The 15,742-nt window shown below is 45.3% G+C and overlaps 1 pseudogene; it reads right to left on the bottom strand.

Annotated features, from left to right (window-relative positions):
• Window positions 1-325: 325 nt before the first annotated feature.
• Window positions 326-11,133, bottom strand: LOC112119837 (annotated as a pseudogene).
• Window positions 11,134-15,742: the final 4,609 nt, after the last annotated feature.

Genomic DNA, 15,742 nt, shown 5'->3' with positions numbered 1-15,742 from the left:
GGTACAGCTACAACATTAGTTTCAACAGTTATCTTTTTCTGTTCCTAGTCCCTTCTAGCCAATAGGAGCACAGCAAACATAGAATCATAGAACTGGAAGGGACCTTGAGAGGTCATCTAGTCCAGTCCCCTGCTCTCAAGGCAGGACTAAGTATTATCTAGACCATCCCTGACAGGTGTTTGTCCAACCAGCTCTTAAAAATCCCCAATGATGGAGATTCCACAACCTCCCTAGGCAATTTATTCCAGTGCTTAATCACTCTGACAGTTAGGAAGTTTTTCCTAATGTCCACCCTTGCTGCAATTTAAGCCCATTGCTTCTTGTCCTATCCTCAGAGGTTACGCACAACAATTTTTCCCCCTGCTCGTAACAACCTTTTATATACTTGAAAACTGTTGTCAGACCATTCAGTGGTCTAATCCATGAACGAACTCACTCCAATTTTTTAGTTGCTGGATCACTGTATTGGATAACATACATTTAAAACCCCACCCGATAAACAATTAAAAAAAAAAAGACTATAATTTTGGTGAAGTTACACCGCTTGAAATTTTCTTTGTCCTTTTCCTAATGCTTATTTGTGACATATTGGCTCTAAGGGATTGTTTAGATTACGAAAACTTGCATGGGTGTTACCACAGTACTCCTGTTTTACACTGGTGCAAAATCCCTATCAGTTTAACTACATCTGTATAGTTACATTAGTCGTGGGGGCGGTGGTGGGAAGGGGGGGCAAAATACACACAGCACAGAGTCTGTACACTTTTAGAATCTGATGATAAAGAAGGAAGACTAGGCAGCTGAAACCAATCTGCAGTACAGTATCTCAGTCTGCTATCCTGCTTATTACAGTAAGTACAGCATTTATAGAACACATTTTTAAAGCATATTGCAAACATCAATTCATTTAATAGGGCACTAATTATTGTACACAATAAGATAAAGCTAACATAGAACAGTAGTACAGACAAGCTTGTTTGGATGAGTACTATTACCATAATCCCTTCTGGTTTTAAATGTGCAGGATTTATATTCACTCAGGTACTTTTCAGACAATTTTAGAGTCATATAAAATGTCTTTTTTCATCACAGGGAAGGGAGAAGAGAAGCTCTAGCTGCTCCATTTTCTGCTGCCTTTCAATATTTACATCTGCCAGAGCTCATTAATAATAAATTCCCATCACCAACAGACAATTATTTAAGGAAAAGATAATCAGTTCCTCCGGTCACTCTGCCTCACCCTAAAGAAGCAAAAGGAGGGCACAAGCCTAATTTTTAAAATCTTCTGCACGCATCTTTTAAGCCAGAGAATTTAAATGAGCAAAGTGTGTACATTCAAAAGTAATGGTTTCCATAGCGGTATATACTTTGGCAGGTCAGCTGCCTATGTTGTTAAATGTATGTGTCACTATGTATGTGCACTGTGTCCAAGTTAATGTTTTGTGTCTTAATTTTTAGAATTTCCTTACGTTTCTATATTTAAAATCACATTCTTTACACAGCATCAACTAACAGAATTGTAGTTTGACATTTGATTTCTTTTGTAAGAATATGGGGAAAATGAAAAGGAGGACTTGTGCGTTTATGTGGCTATGCTCTTGAGTTTTTAAAGAAAATTAAGGACCTATGCCCATGGTAAGGAAGGCTTGGAAAACTCTTCTGGCCTCTTAAAAGGCATCTGAAAAGATGCAGCTCTTGTGGTGTTTTTTTTCTGATTCTCTCCATTATTAAATCTATTTCAAATTCTGCCCACTCTCTAGCTGAAGTGTATCCCCAGACTGCATAAAATGGAGTCTAAACACCTGATCTAATGGCCATACAATGCAAGGAAAACGAATACTTTGATGTAATTAATTTTTCAGTTAACACATTGCCTATAATATCATTTTTTCCCTCCATCCAATGTACAGTATAGCATTGTAGCTCTCGTGTGTGTAACAGCAGTTCAAAAACAGAGACACAGGCTAAGCCATCTATTAACATGTTTCCAGTTTTCATTAGTTTTTGTTTCCTAACCATGCAAATTTGCTGGAAGTTCAGTTCAAATTCCTGAAGAATTTGGGAGATGTTTTCCCTCCCCTTTCTTCAGCAAAGGCGTATCAATATTTCTTCCCCCACCCCCGGGGAGCCCCAACTGTTCACATGTCTTCCTCTTGTCTAAAAATAGAAAGTGACTTTACTGCCACAATTCCCAGCCTCAGAGCTTGGATTACCAAAGAGATTCCAAATACACTGTACTGCCCTAGGACTGGCTCTGGTCTCTGTACATAACTGACGCCTAATAGTTGAAGGGAAATCCAAATAAGGACATTATCAATCCCATAGGGCCTGTAACTTAACCATCCTTTAGAAATAAGGAATATTGTGCTAGCATGACAAACGGTTACCTACCTTTCGTAACTGTTGTTCTTCGAGATGTGTTGCCCTTGTCCATTCCATTCTACGTGGGCAGCATATTGGTTTAGGGGTATTAGCACAGGAGGGGGAATCAGGAACTTCTGAATTCTAACCCTGACTGGAGATCCATCTGCTTTTGTAACAATGGGCAAATCACTTAAATCTCTGCTTGAGTTTCTCTATCACAAGTGTGCTGTGATGATTAGTTAATAGTACAAGTTCTGCTCTGTTATGCCAGTGCAGTCCCACTGACTTCAGTGAAATTGCATCAATATACCAGAGTAGAATTTGATCTTCTTGTGGAATGGTTTGAAGAAGTAAAGCATCATATACAGTAAGTACTAAATATTATTTTATTAAATAGTTAGATATGATTTTGTTTGCTCACTGTAGGCTGTAAACAAGTCATTTTTCCACAGGGAAAAGATGAATAACAGTTCTAGAATAGAAACTGAAGCAAACATTTGATTATTTGATAACTATGGAACTAATAACGTTAAGAAAATAAAATATGAGTCCAGTTCTTACTATTTTCTAAAATTCAATAAGTCAAAATATAATTTTTACTTATGCGTTTGAGACACTGCTGGTCACCTACCTTCTGAAAAAATCCTTATCTTTTCATATCATAGGACTGTAGTATTCAGGGCCATACTCATTTCTGTGCCTCTATTGTCTCACCAACTATTTTTGATAAAATGTACTAATTTCAGATTTAATTCTTTTAGTGGTAGGAGAAAAAAGTTTTGTACTTTTTCTTAATCTACTTCTTTGGCCAAATCCTTTTATCAATCTGGCTGCTGGCCATTAGAACATGTGCATCCAGCCCTGGGAAGCTCACATAAGTGTAATGGATCCTCCAGTGGCATAGCAGCTCATATAGCCCCTGCTCCTACTCCCCACCCACCCCGTTGCTGGCACAGGAGATGTGGCTGGGCATCTTTATGGTACAGAGTTCCCCAGTGATGGCTTCAGTCCCTTAAGGGTGTTAAGAGATGGCATAGATTAGACTACACATAGGGCTACTCTAATATATGATGTGGGGGGAGGGGGTGACGGGGAGAATACCCACATTATACACAGCAGCCCTAGAATCAGGGGAGTGTAAAGGTGAGGTTTATGCTGCCACTGAACCCTCCCCCACCCAACCTGCACTATGTGCACTTTAGTCATAGCTGAGAATCTGCCTTCTGAAAGGATGGAAGACCAGACCAATCTGTTACAGTAGTGCTGATAGACAGCTTTAAAGCAGGGACTTGTGTATTTGGCACAATGAACTTACAGTATAGCACCCTGTACAGTTACCATGCTACATAAATCAGATTTGTATTGAATATTATAGAAAAATGCTAATTAATTTTGAAAATTGTTATTTATGAAGAATCCCTTGGCAAAACCAAATTATCACAGTAGTATTCCAAAATAATCCTGAAGGACAGAAGTCTAAAATGCAGTTTATTAACAATAACTCCTGTTGCATCTGTTATTTAGGAGAGGCGATCAGAATTCATTTTTCGAAGTTTGGCAGGCAAATTATCCTCTAGTCTTGTCCCTAAGGTGAGCATACCTTGAGGCTTTTTCTGTAACTCAAGATCTCCAGTAGACTGAGTCAAAGACTCAGATTTGATTCTGAAGGCCTTCAGTTGTATCCTTTCATCACCATCTTCATTGCTGGGAACAGAACTTATCTGCTGAATTCTCAAGAGATCTCCAGTACTGCAAGCTTTCTCCACATTGCTGGGACTCAGTCTCAGGACTCTTCTCTGAAGGCCTTCCTTTCTGGAGCTAATTTTTTGCAGTTTACTAGGAAACTTGTTTGTTTTCTCTTCTAAAATATCAATACAGTCAAGTGAGCATATGTGTTCCCTTCTGTTTCGGTTGTTACCAATAGGAGTATTGAAAGGAGATGGAAGAGACAGGCTTTCCTCCTGTTTAACACTATAAGGAGGTGTGGGGACTTCAAAGGTGGCATGAAACAGAGTAATCCACACGAAAAAAGCCATTCTCTAGGGACATTACTGGGAGGAATCTGTGGCCCCAAAGAACTTCATCTTCTGTGTAGGAGGTCCTAGCCTGACACGTCATTCCTACATAAACAGACAGGAATGTTAACCTTATAAAATGAAAGAACAGATCAACATATGGTAGGAGGAGAATATATGGTAAGATTGCATAATAAAAATCAATCCTATTCTACATCTAACAATATTGAGATAATGTGTTGCTCCATCTGGTGACCACCAGTCTCCTAACAGTTGAGATAGTGTTTCTAAGTACTTAGTCAGATTTGCTTATACAAATATTTGATTAACTCTGTCTTGTCATTGTACCAAACCAATTTATTTTGAATAGCAGGGAGATGTAATTACAAATAAAATAATAAAAGTGAGGTAACATATACTTCAGGGAGTATTCTCTTACTATTGGTGTGCTACTTTAGCTGTACTAGTGTCTGGGAAGTTCTCTTAGAAGTGGTCCGAAAGGCCCATTACTCAGCTAGGTGTGAGGGTTAAGGATTGTACTCCCGGCTTGAATTTAGAGAGAGAGAGTTCTCCAGCAAAGATTAGGAGTGCCAGGAACTAGAGCTAGATGAATAACTTTTTATTTCTTTAACACACTGCCCCATAGCATGCTGAGCTCCTTTCTCACCAACACACACCTAAAAACATCACTGCCGACAACATATTACAACAGTTTCTGATATTGTTACATATGCTATATTCTAAAAGTTATATGAGATTTTTTGCCTCACTTAAGGCACAGATTCATAGATTACTATATTTTAATAAAGATTTGTAAATTGATCATGAAAACATTTTAGCTCAGGCACAAAATCTATTCCAAGCTTACCATGTTGTTAGGCTGATGGAAACAGCCAATATGAATTTTCCAGGAGAATATAATTTTGAATGACTGCCTTGATACAATATTATACCACTGATTAAGAGAAATATTAGGACTAAAGACAAACTGAAAGTGTCAACATTAAAATAATACAATATGTAGACCAGCTGTTCTTAAACTTTAACCACCCGATGACCCCCATTTTGATTTAAACATTTTTCGAGGATCCCCAAACCCGAGCAGCCCCAGCCACTGGTTGGGGGCAAACTGCCCTGGCTCCAGCCCCACTGCAAGGAGGGGGCTAAGGGCTGGAGCAGGGGGTTGGGGCATGGGAGGGGGTTCAGGGTGCTGGCTCTGGGAGGGAGTTTGGGTGCGGGAGGGGGCTCAGGGCTGGGGTGCGGGCTCTGGGAGGGAATTTGGATACAGGAGGGGCTCAGGGCTGGCGGGTGGGGAGCAGGCTCCTGGAGGGAGTTTGGGTGCAGGAAGGGCTCAGGGATGGGGGTTCGGGTGCAGGAGGGATGCGGGCTCCAAGAAGGAGTTTGGGTTCAGGAGGGGGCTCAGGGCTGTGGCGCGGGCTCTGGGCGGCGTTTACCTAGGGCGGCTCCCCAGAAGCGGCGACATGTCCCTCTGGGTCCTAGGCAGAGGCACAGCCAGGCAGGCAGCTCTGCATGCTGCTGCTGCCTCCGTCCACAGGCGCTGCCCCCGCAGCTCCCATTGGCCACAGTTCCCGGCCAATGGGAGCTGCGGAGCCAGCACTCGTGGCAGGGGCAGCATGCAGAGCCCCCCTGGCCGTCCCTGCACCTAGGAGCCAGAGGGATGTCTGGTTACCATACCCACTCCACCCCTTCCTTCACCCACCTCTTCCCAACCCTGCTCCACCTGTGCCCCTCCTCTTCCCCGCCTCTTTCTGCTCCCTTCCCCGAGCGTGCCCCGTCCCACTCCTCCCCCTCCCTCCTGCACACTGCTTAACAGCTGTTTTGTGGCATGAAGGAAGCACTGGGAGGAAGGGGGAAGAGTTGATCAGCGAGCCTGGCGGCCCCGGACAAGTCTGGCTCCAGGGGGTCCGCGAGTCATGACTCACAGACTCCTTGGAGCCAGACATGACTTGTGGACCCCCTGGAGTACCCTTACAGACCTCAGTTTGAGAAACGCTGACATAGACCATTCACTTTGTTGAAAAAAAAAAAAAATCTTACCAGTAGTTTCAACAATTCCTTCAAGGATGACAACGATCTCAAACTGCTCACTTCTTAGCGATCTTTGAGAGAGACAAAAAAAGGGGCTTTTGGGGTTGATTTCATGACAGATGGTTAAAGGAGAAACTAAAAACAGCTGGTCAGCTCCGGTTCCAAATCCAACATCCAACTCACATTGATCTAATGGCAGGAATTCCCCTTCTGGTGTCTGTCGGGACTAAAGACAAAAAGATAGTTAGGCCCCAGGCAGTATATGAAGTTGTGACTGGGTCTAAATGTGTATCTCTGATAACATTACTATTTAAACAGCAGTTCTCTGTGTCATCATATGGAGGTACTAGTATATTACTCTAGACACTCCTAGATCACTCTGTATAACTGATCCTGTCATTATTTACTACCTCTCCCGACCTTGTCATCTACAAACTTTGCTAACAGTGATTTTATATTTTCGTCCAGACCATTGATAAAGATATCGATTAGCATTGGGCCTAGAACAGATCCCAGTGGGACCCCACAAGAAACAACCTGACTGAATGATGAGGCTTCATTAACAATTACTTTGAGATCTACCAGTTATTAGTTTTAACCCATTTAATATGTGATACATTAGTTTTGTATATTGCTATTTTTTTTAGTTAAAAAGTCATGTGGTACTAGCTCAAAGGCCTTACAGAACTCATGTCAATTTATCAACCAAACTTGTAATATTAAAAAAAAAAAAAAAAGATTTGACAAGACCTATTCCATAAAACCATGTTGACTGGCATTTTTCACTGCTTGCAGCCTGTATCAAGCATTTCAAGAATTTGCCCAGAATTGGTATTCTAGTAACTGTCCTATTGTTACACAGGTCATTTCATTTACCCTTTTAAAATATTGGCACAATATTACCTTTTTTCAGTCATCTGGAACTTCCACAATATGCCAATACACCTCTATCCCGATATAACGTGACCCGATATAACATGAATTCGGATATAACGCGGTAAAACAGCGCTCCGGGGAGGCGGGGCTGCGCACGCTGGCGGATCAAAGCAAGTTCGATATAACGTGGTTTCACCTATAACACAGTAAGATGTTTTGGCTCCCGAGGACAGCGTTATATCAGGGTAGAGGTATATTTATTAAAAAATCAACATCAGTTGGTCAGAGTTCCTCAGCCAATTGCTTTAAAGTTCTTGGGTGCAAGTTATTTGGATCTTGCAGATTTTAAATGTTCAGAAACTTTGCCAATGCTATTTAACATTCTCCCTAGTTACTTCTGGTTGGAAATTATTTCATTATTATTGCTATGATATGATTAATTATCCAGCTTCTTCCTAACTACAGAACAAATATTTAATACACATTTCTGCCTTTGCTGTATTATTATAAGTTTACTATCGCCATCACAAGACATCCTGTTCTTTAGATCCTGTGTTAGACCTGGGGTGAAGTCATAGCCCCACTGAAGTCAATGGAAGCTTTCACCCTATGTGATGGACTAGATGCCCTAACAGGAGTTTTCCATCTTTAATTTACACAAGTGACTACTGCATCTCCAAATTCCCTCTTCTCACCACGAATACCACAAAAAGCTAGAATGCCTGATTAGCTGGTTATATAATTGCCAATCTATACCAGACAATTAGCTGGTGGGGTATTTCAGCTATACACCTCTACCCCGGTATAACGCAACCCGATATAACACAAATTCGGATATAACGTGGTAAAGCAGTGCTCCAGGGGGGCGGGGCTGCGTGCTCCGGCGGATCAAAGCAAGTTCGATATAACGCGGTTTCACCTATAACACAGTAAGATTTTTTTTGGCTCCCGAGGACAGCGTTATATTGGGGTAGAGGTGTGTTAAATGTCTGTTTTAGTTCTTCAGATATTCATGTGTTTTTTGTCTATTTCCCTGCTAAGAAGTTGTGATGTCTTCTTATCCCAAATGACAAGGCTTTCACTCTCTTTGACAGGAATCAGTTTCTCCATGGCTGATGAGATCAATAAGAATGTCAGCTGCATGACTTTTAAAACATTCTGGGTGAAGGTTAAAAGACTGACAGCACTAGAAACTAAAAGCAAACAAGAATTCTGCCCCATGGTAATCACAAGAACCTGGACTAAGTGTGAAGGCTTTGGGCTTGTCTATACTTACGCGCTGGTTCAGCGGCAGGCAATCGAACTTCTGGGTTCGATTTATCGCGTCTTGTCTGGACACGATAAATCAAACCCAGAAGTGCTCGCCGTCGACTCCGGTAATCCTGCTCGGCGCGAGGAGTACGCGGAGTCGACGGGGGAGCCTGCCTGCAGCGTCTGGACCGCGGTAAGTTCGAACTAAGGTACATTGACTTCAGCTACGTTATTCACGTAGCTGAAGTTGCGTACCTTAGTTCGAATTGGGGGGTTAGTGTAGACCAGGCCTTTGTCAGACTACTGAAAAAAGTACTTTAGGTCCTTTCAGGAAAAGTTACAGTATCAAACAGTAGAGTGCATAGCTTTAGTTAAGTTGGCTGGCTACTGTTCTCTCAGGATGAGCATTAACTGGTAGCAGACATCTGATCTATCATGAAAACTAATAAGACTGAGCATGAGCTGCATGGTTTACCATGTTTTCCCAGCCCGTCAGAGTAAGCCACTGGCGGATCGGCACGTTTTGTTTACTTGGAGCATCTGCAGGCATGGAGCCCCTCAGCTCCCTGTGGCCGCGGTTCACCCTAACCCTAACCCTAACCCCTAACCCTACCCTAACCCTAACCCTACCCTAACCCTAACCCTACCCCTACCCCTAGCCCTAGCCCTAGCCCTGACCTTGACCCTCACCCTAAACCCCAACCCTAAACCCTAACCCTAAACCCCAACCCCTAACCCTAACCTACCCTAACCCTCACCCTAAAACCCTAACCCTAACCCCCTAACCTAAACCCTAAACCCCTAACCCTAACCCTAACCCTAACCCTAACCCTAAACCCCAAACCCTCACCCTCACCCTCACCCTCACCCTTAACCCTAAACCCCACCCCCACCCCGACCCTAACCCCTAACCCCAACCCCTAACCTAAACCCTAAACCCTCACCCTAACCCAACCCTCACCCTCACCCTGACCCTGACCCCTAACCCTACCCTCACCCTCACCCTCACCCCCACCCCGACCCCAACCTAAACCCTAAACCCTAAACCCAACCCCAACCCCTAAACCCTAACCCCTAACCCCAACCCTAACCCGACCCTGACCCTAACCCTAAACCCAACCCCAACCCTAACCCCACCCCTAACCCTAACCCTGACCCTGACCCTAAACCCTAAACCCTAAACCCAACCCCAACCCTAAACCCTAAACCCAACCCCAACCCTAAACCCTAAACCCAACCCCAACCCCTAAACCCAACCCCAACCCTAACCCCACCCCTAACCCCTGACCTTAACCCACCCTAACCCTAACCCAACCCTAACCCTGACCCTAACCCTGACCTAACCCCAACCCCAACCCCAAACCCTAAACCCTAAACCCCAACCCTAAACCCCAACCCTAACCCCAACCCCAACCCTAACCCAACCCCAACCCTAACCCAACCCCAACCCTAACGCATGCCACTGCAGATGGACCCCACAGCTCCCAGCTGCTGCAAGCAGACCCCAAAGCTCCCTTCCACCATAGGTGGACCCCAGAACTCCCAGGCACCACATGTGGCAGCAGCTACGGGTGATGGGGGGAACCCAGGAGCCACAGGAGATGGTGGTAGATGGCCCCTGGTTCCACATTTTGTCAGTTATTTTTAGTAAAAGTCAGGGACAGGTCAGGGCTTCCATCAATTTTTGTTTAATGCCCATGATCTGTCCATGACTTTTATTATAAATAACCATGACAAAAATCTTCGCCTCAAGAATGATGAGTTAACTTGCAACCGCCTTCCCTAGCACTTTAGCCCCCTGTAGCAAACATGACCCTACCCCCTCTCTGGGGTGCTACTGACACTAAAACGACCTAAAAACACCTACTTATAAATCACTGTTGGTTGGCACCCCATTGCCACCCCATTGCCACCCCATTGCCACCCGCACTGCTATGCTGCTGCTGGCCAAACCCTCCCCCCAAAATCTAAACCCTACCCGGAACCCAGCTTGAACAAAAAATTGCTCACCCTTACCCTATAACCTGGTCCCCAACCCTAAACCACTGAACCGAACCGCAGCCCCATCCTCCCCCCAGCCCTAACCTCCAGCTCTGAGCCCAGCCCCTCTGAGCGGACACCGCCTAACCCCGAGGCCAGTTCCCCATCCCCACCCTGGGAAACAACAGCACCACTCCTGGGAATCCTGCTTCTTGCCGGCTGCCGGGACTTGGCTCACACGCACAGACACCGTCCCGCAGCTACAAACATCCCGCGCGTTCGCTGGCAGCGCGCGCCGCACCCCGGGAGTTCGGTCCGACCCCCGCTGCAGCGGCTGCGCCCGCGGCTGGTTCGCTGCCCACGGGAGCCTCGCGCTGCAGCCTGGCGATTTCCCGCCTCCCTTCAGCGACTCCAAACGGTCCCGGGGCTTCGAGAGATTTCTGAGCTGCAGCGCCTGCAGCAGCGCTCTCCGCCGCCAGGCAGTGACAGCCCATTGGCTGCCAGCTCGGCCAGTCCCACCCCCGCTTTTCCTCCGCCCCGGCGCCAGCAGCCAGCGCCGCTCGGCCTCGCTCCGCCTCACCCGGCGTGCGCGGGACATTCCCCGCACAGCGCCCGGGGCAGCAGCCCGACGCCCCTGCCACGTGCCTCAATTCCCCTCCTGTCAACTAACGAGCACCTCCGACATGAGCGCACACGCAGGGCGACAGCAGCTACACCCCATCAACCAGCCCAAAGCGCTGGCCGATCTCCCGCCAGGTCTGGGCACCATGCTTCCCTTACGCAGTGCTTCTGCCCCTCGCCCTTGCGAAGTGCCCGGAGCTCCCTCCCCACGTCGGGCCCAATGCTTCCAGCTCAGCGTGAGCGCACGCCTCGTCACTGGCCGGTTCCCAACAGCCTACACTCAAAATGTGGGTCCCAACCCCAAAGCGTACTCACATTTTACTCCAATGTCCCCACACTGCAGGCTTTTAATATGCAAATACAGTATTGACGCGCCCAGTGAACTCTCCTCGCTCTCCATGGGGAAGCCTCCGGCAGAGAACAAGGTTGATATTTAAATTAACTAGTACGTCACTCAGTCAGTTTCCTCTGCTCTCCAGCAGGTGAAGTCGGAGATTTGTTAGTCTCTAAGGTGCCACAAGTACTCCTGTTCTTTTTGCGGATACAGACTAACACGGCTGCTACTCTGAAGCTCGCTCACTGACCTTTCTCGTATCAGCTTCAGGCCCAGGGTGTACAAATGCACAAACCGCGTGGGATTCTAGCAGAAGAAGATCACTTATTCACTTGGCTTAGGAATCGAGGACTGTGCTGCTGCTCTGACTGGATGTACTTCCATACGTGGGATATTATTGCAAAGATACAATTAGAATTTCTGTTAGACAATTTTAAGGGCAAATTATATTTGGTAAAAATCGTATTTAGTGAAAGAAATGCTGTAGTGGCAGCATGGTTACTGGGGCTACAAAACACTTCCCTTCCTGCGTGAAACAATGTTAGAATTAGAACATTACATAGTTTGTTCCAGTGTTGGTACAGGTTTAATTTCGCTTATGTGTAGGTTTGTTTAAGGGTGACTGTTTTGGTTTATTGGTTTCGTTTGTTTTAGTTGAAGTGGAGCTTTTAATTTACGTTTGCTGCATTGAAATGTCTGACATGCAATACCGATTTTGACATAATTCTGCATATTTTTACACAGATTTGGCCAGTATTCGAATTGCTTTAAGGCTTTATAGGTGGTTTTAATAGTAGGGCTTATTTATTTTATGTTATTTTATCATACTGCTGCAGCACACTTTTGATAAAATGTGGGAATTATTAATTTATGGAATTAGAAATGTTTTAAAATAGTTTTTCTTAATGTTTGGATTTTAAATTAAACATTGTTTGCTGCTTCAAATTTTGATTTAGGTTTAGGTTTCTCATGGGATATTTAAGAGGATTTTGGAGTTAATGCTAATTTTTGGACAGATTTAAATTATTTAGATGGACTTGGAGTAAATCCTGTTAACTATTTTATTTTAATAATAGCTATATTACTGTAAACCCTGACCGCGGGAGAGGATATAAGACCATAAGAACGGCCATACTGGGTCAGACCAAAGGTCCATTTAGCACCGTATCCTGTCTTCCAAGAGCGGCCAGTGCCAGGTGCCCCAGAAAGAATGAACAGGTAATCATCAAGTGATCCATCCCCTGTCGCCCATTCCCAGCTTCTGGCAAACAGAGGCTAGGGACACCATCACTGTCCATCCTGGCTAATAGCCATTGATGGACCTATCCTACATGAACTTATCTAGTTCTTTTTTTGAATCATGTTATTGTGTTGGCATTCACAACATCCTTTGGCAAGGAGTTCCACAGGTTGACTGTGCGTTGTGTGAAAATACCCTTCCTTTTGTTTGTTTTAAACCTGCTGTCTATTAATTTCATTTCGTGACCCCTAGTTCCTGTATTATGAGGAGTAAATAACACTTCCCTGTGTACTTTCTCCACACAAGTCATAATTTTATAGACCTCAATCATATCCCCCCGCTTAGTTGTCTCTTTTCCAAGGTGAAAAGTCCCAGTTTTATTAATCTCTCCTCATATGGAAGCTGTTCCATATTTTTGTTGCCCTTTTCTGAACCTTTTCCAATTCCAATATATCTTTTTTGAGATGGGGCGACCACATCTGCAAGCAGTATTCAAGATGTGGGCGTACCAGGTAATTATATAGATGCAGTATGATATTTTCTGTCTTATTATCTATCCCTTTCTTAATGATTCCCAACATTCTGTTTGCTTTTTTGACTGGGGACTGCTGCTACACACTGAGTGGATGTTTTCAGAGAACTATCCACAATGATTCCAAGATCTCTCTCTTGAGTGGTAACAGCTAATTTAGACCTCATCATTTTATATGTTTAGTTGGGATTATGTTTTTCAGTGTGCATTACTTTGCATTATTTTGCAATGCAAAGAGAGGAGATGAGCCTGGCCTTTAACTGAGAAGGAGCAGATGCATGCCCCCCTTGAGGGGTGGTGCCAGGTGATGAGGGGTGCAACCCCCCAATTTTTTTGTGTAGCCCACCTCAGCCCTCCCACCAAATGGGAAGAGACTGGTGCCACTCCTGCTAGCTACCAAGTGTCACTGCTGCTCCATAGGAAACACACTCTGAACATTACCCCAACTGGCCACTGAGTGTCACTGCTGCACCAAGGGAAACATGCTCTGTGCTTTATCCTGACTGAATAGTATCACTGCTACTCCAAGGCATACACGCTCTGTGCATTACCCCTACTGGCCGCGAGTTGTCACTGCCGCCCAACTGAACCACAATCTTTGTATTACCTAATCTGGCCACCGGGTGCCACTGCTGCTCGAAGGGAAATATGCTCTGTGCATGACCCTGACTGGCCACCAGGTGTCACTGCTGCTCCAAGGGGAACATACGCTGTGCATTACTCTGACTGGCCACCGGTTGTGTTTTGGGGTGTGGGTGGGTGGGTGTGTTGGGCTGTTTGTGTTTTGTGGTATGTTTGTATTTCTCAGGATATGTGTGTGTGTGTGTTGGGTGTGTTGGTGTGTGTGTGTGCTTTGGGGGGGTGTTGGGGATATGTGTGTCTGTGTGTATTTGGTGTGTGTGTGTTTGGGTTCTCTCTGTGTTGGTTGAGTGTGAGATGGGCTGTGTGTGCATTGGGGGTGTGTGCTTTGGATGCGTGTATGTGGGGGGTTTGTGTGTGTTGGGGTGTGTGTGTTGAGAGTGTTTGCAATGTGTGTGTTGTTTGCGTGCTGTGGGGTGTGTGCTCAAGGTGTTGGGTGTGCATGTGTTGGTGGGGGGGGTTGGGTGTATGGTGTGGGATGTGGGTGTTGGTGTGTCTGTGTTGGATGTGTGTATTGGGGTATGTGTGTGTTTTGGTGTGTTTTTTTGGGGGTGTTGGTTGTGTTTGGCTGTGTGTGCTGGGGTGTGTGTTGGGGCATGGGTGTGTATCTGGGGTGTGTGTTGTGGTGTGTGTGTCTTGTGGTGAGTGTGTGTGTGTGTTGGGGTGTGTGTGTGTGTTGTTCTGTGTGTGTGCTGGGGTGTGTTTGTGTATGTTTGTTGGTTGTGTGTGTGTTGTGGTGTGTTTGTGTAGATGTGTGCATTTGTGTTGGAGTGTGAGGGGGTGTGTGTGTGACAGCTGAGGTGTGTTTGTGTGTGTTTTGGGGTGCGTAAGTGTGCTGGGAATGTGTGTGTGTGTATTGGGAGTGGGTGGATGTTGGGATATGTGTGTGTGTTGGGGGTTGTTTGTGTCTTGGTGTGTATGTGTGTGTTGGGAGGAGTTTCTATGTTGGTCTGTGTGTGTGTGTGTGGTTGTACTAGTATTGGGGGGCTGTAGTAGTATTGGGGTGGTTGTAGTAGTAGTAGTGGGGCTGTAGTAGAAGTTGGGGGTTGTAGTAGTAATTGGGGGGTTTAGTTGTAGACGTGGAGGTTGTAGAAGTATTGTGGGTTTGTAGTAGTGGGTGGTTGTAGTAGTAGTTGGGGGCTTGTAGTGGCATTGGGGAGGTTGTAGTAGTAAAATGGGGGTGAGGTTATAATAGTAGCGGGAGTGGGGTTATAGTAGTAGTTGGGCGGGTTGTAGTGGGGGGATTCTCTTAGTAGTGGGCATTTTAGTAGTAGGGATGTAGTAGTAGTTGGGGGTTGTGTTAGGAGCTGGGGTGTTGTAATATGAGTTGGTGGTTGTAATTGTAGTTGTGGGGGTCGTAGTAATTTTTGGGGGGTTGTAGTAGTAGCAGAGGGTTAGTAATAGTTGGGGGGTTGTAGTAGAAGTGGGAGGGTTTTAATAGCAGTTGGGGGGTAGTAGTAGTAGTAGTTGAATGGTTGCAGTAATAGCTGGAGGTTTGTAATAGTACTTAGAGGGTTGTAGTAGTAGTTGGGGGTTGTAGTAGTGGGGGTTGAAGTAGTAGTAGAGGGGTTGTAATAGTATTTGGGGGCTGTAGTAGTAGTTGGGGGGCTATAGTAGTAGTGGGGGATTTTAATACCAGTTGGGGGTAGTAGTTGAGGGGTTGTAGTAGTAGTGGGGGGTTGCACTAGAAGTTGGGGGTTAGTAGTAGTTGGAGGCTCATAGTAGTAGTTTGAGAGTTGTAGTAGTATTTGGGGAAGTTGTAGTAGCAACTGGGGTGCAGCTGGTTCTGGGAGCCCCCCCCCCGGTTCTACTACCCCTACTACTACTACCAGAACCCCCAC

This window comes from Terrapene carolina, unplaced genomic scaffold (genome assembly GCF_002925995.2).
Source record: "Terrapene carolina triunguis isolate 2854851 unplaced genomic scaffold, T_m_triunguis-2.0 Scaffold932, whole genome shotgun sequence".
Lineage (NCBI taxonomy): Eukaryota > Metazoa > Chordata > Testudines > Emydidae > Terrapene > Terrapene triunguis.
Note: the sequence above shows the minus strand (reverse complement) of the source record. Positions and strands in the feature narration are given on the sequence as shown.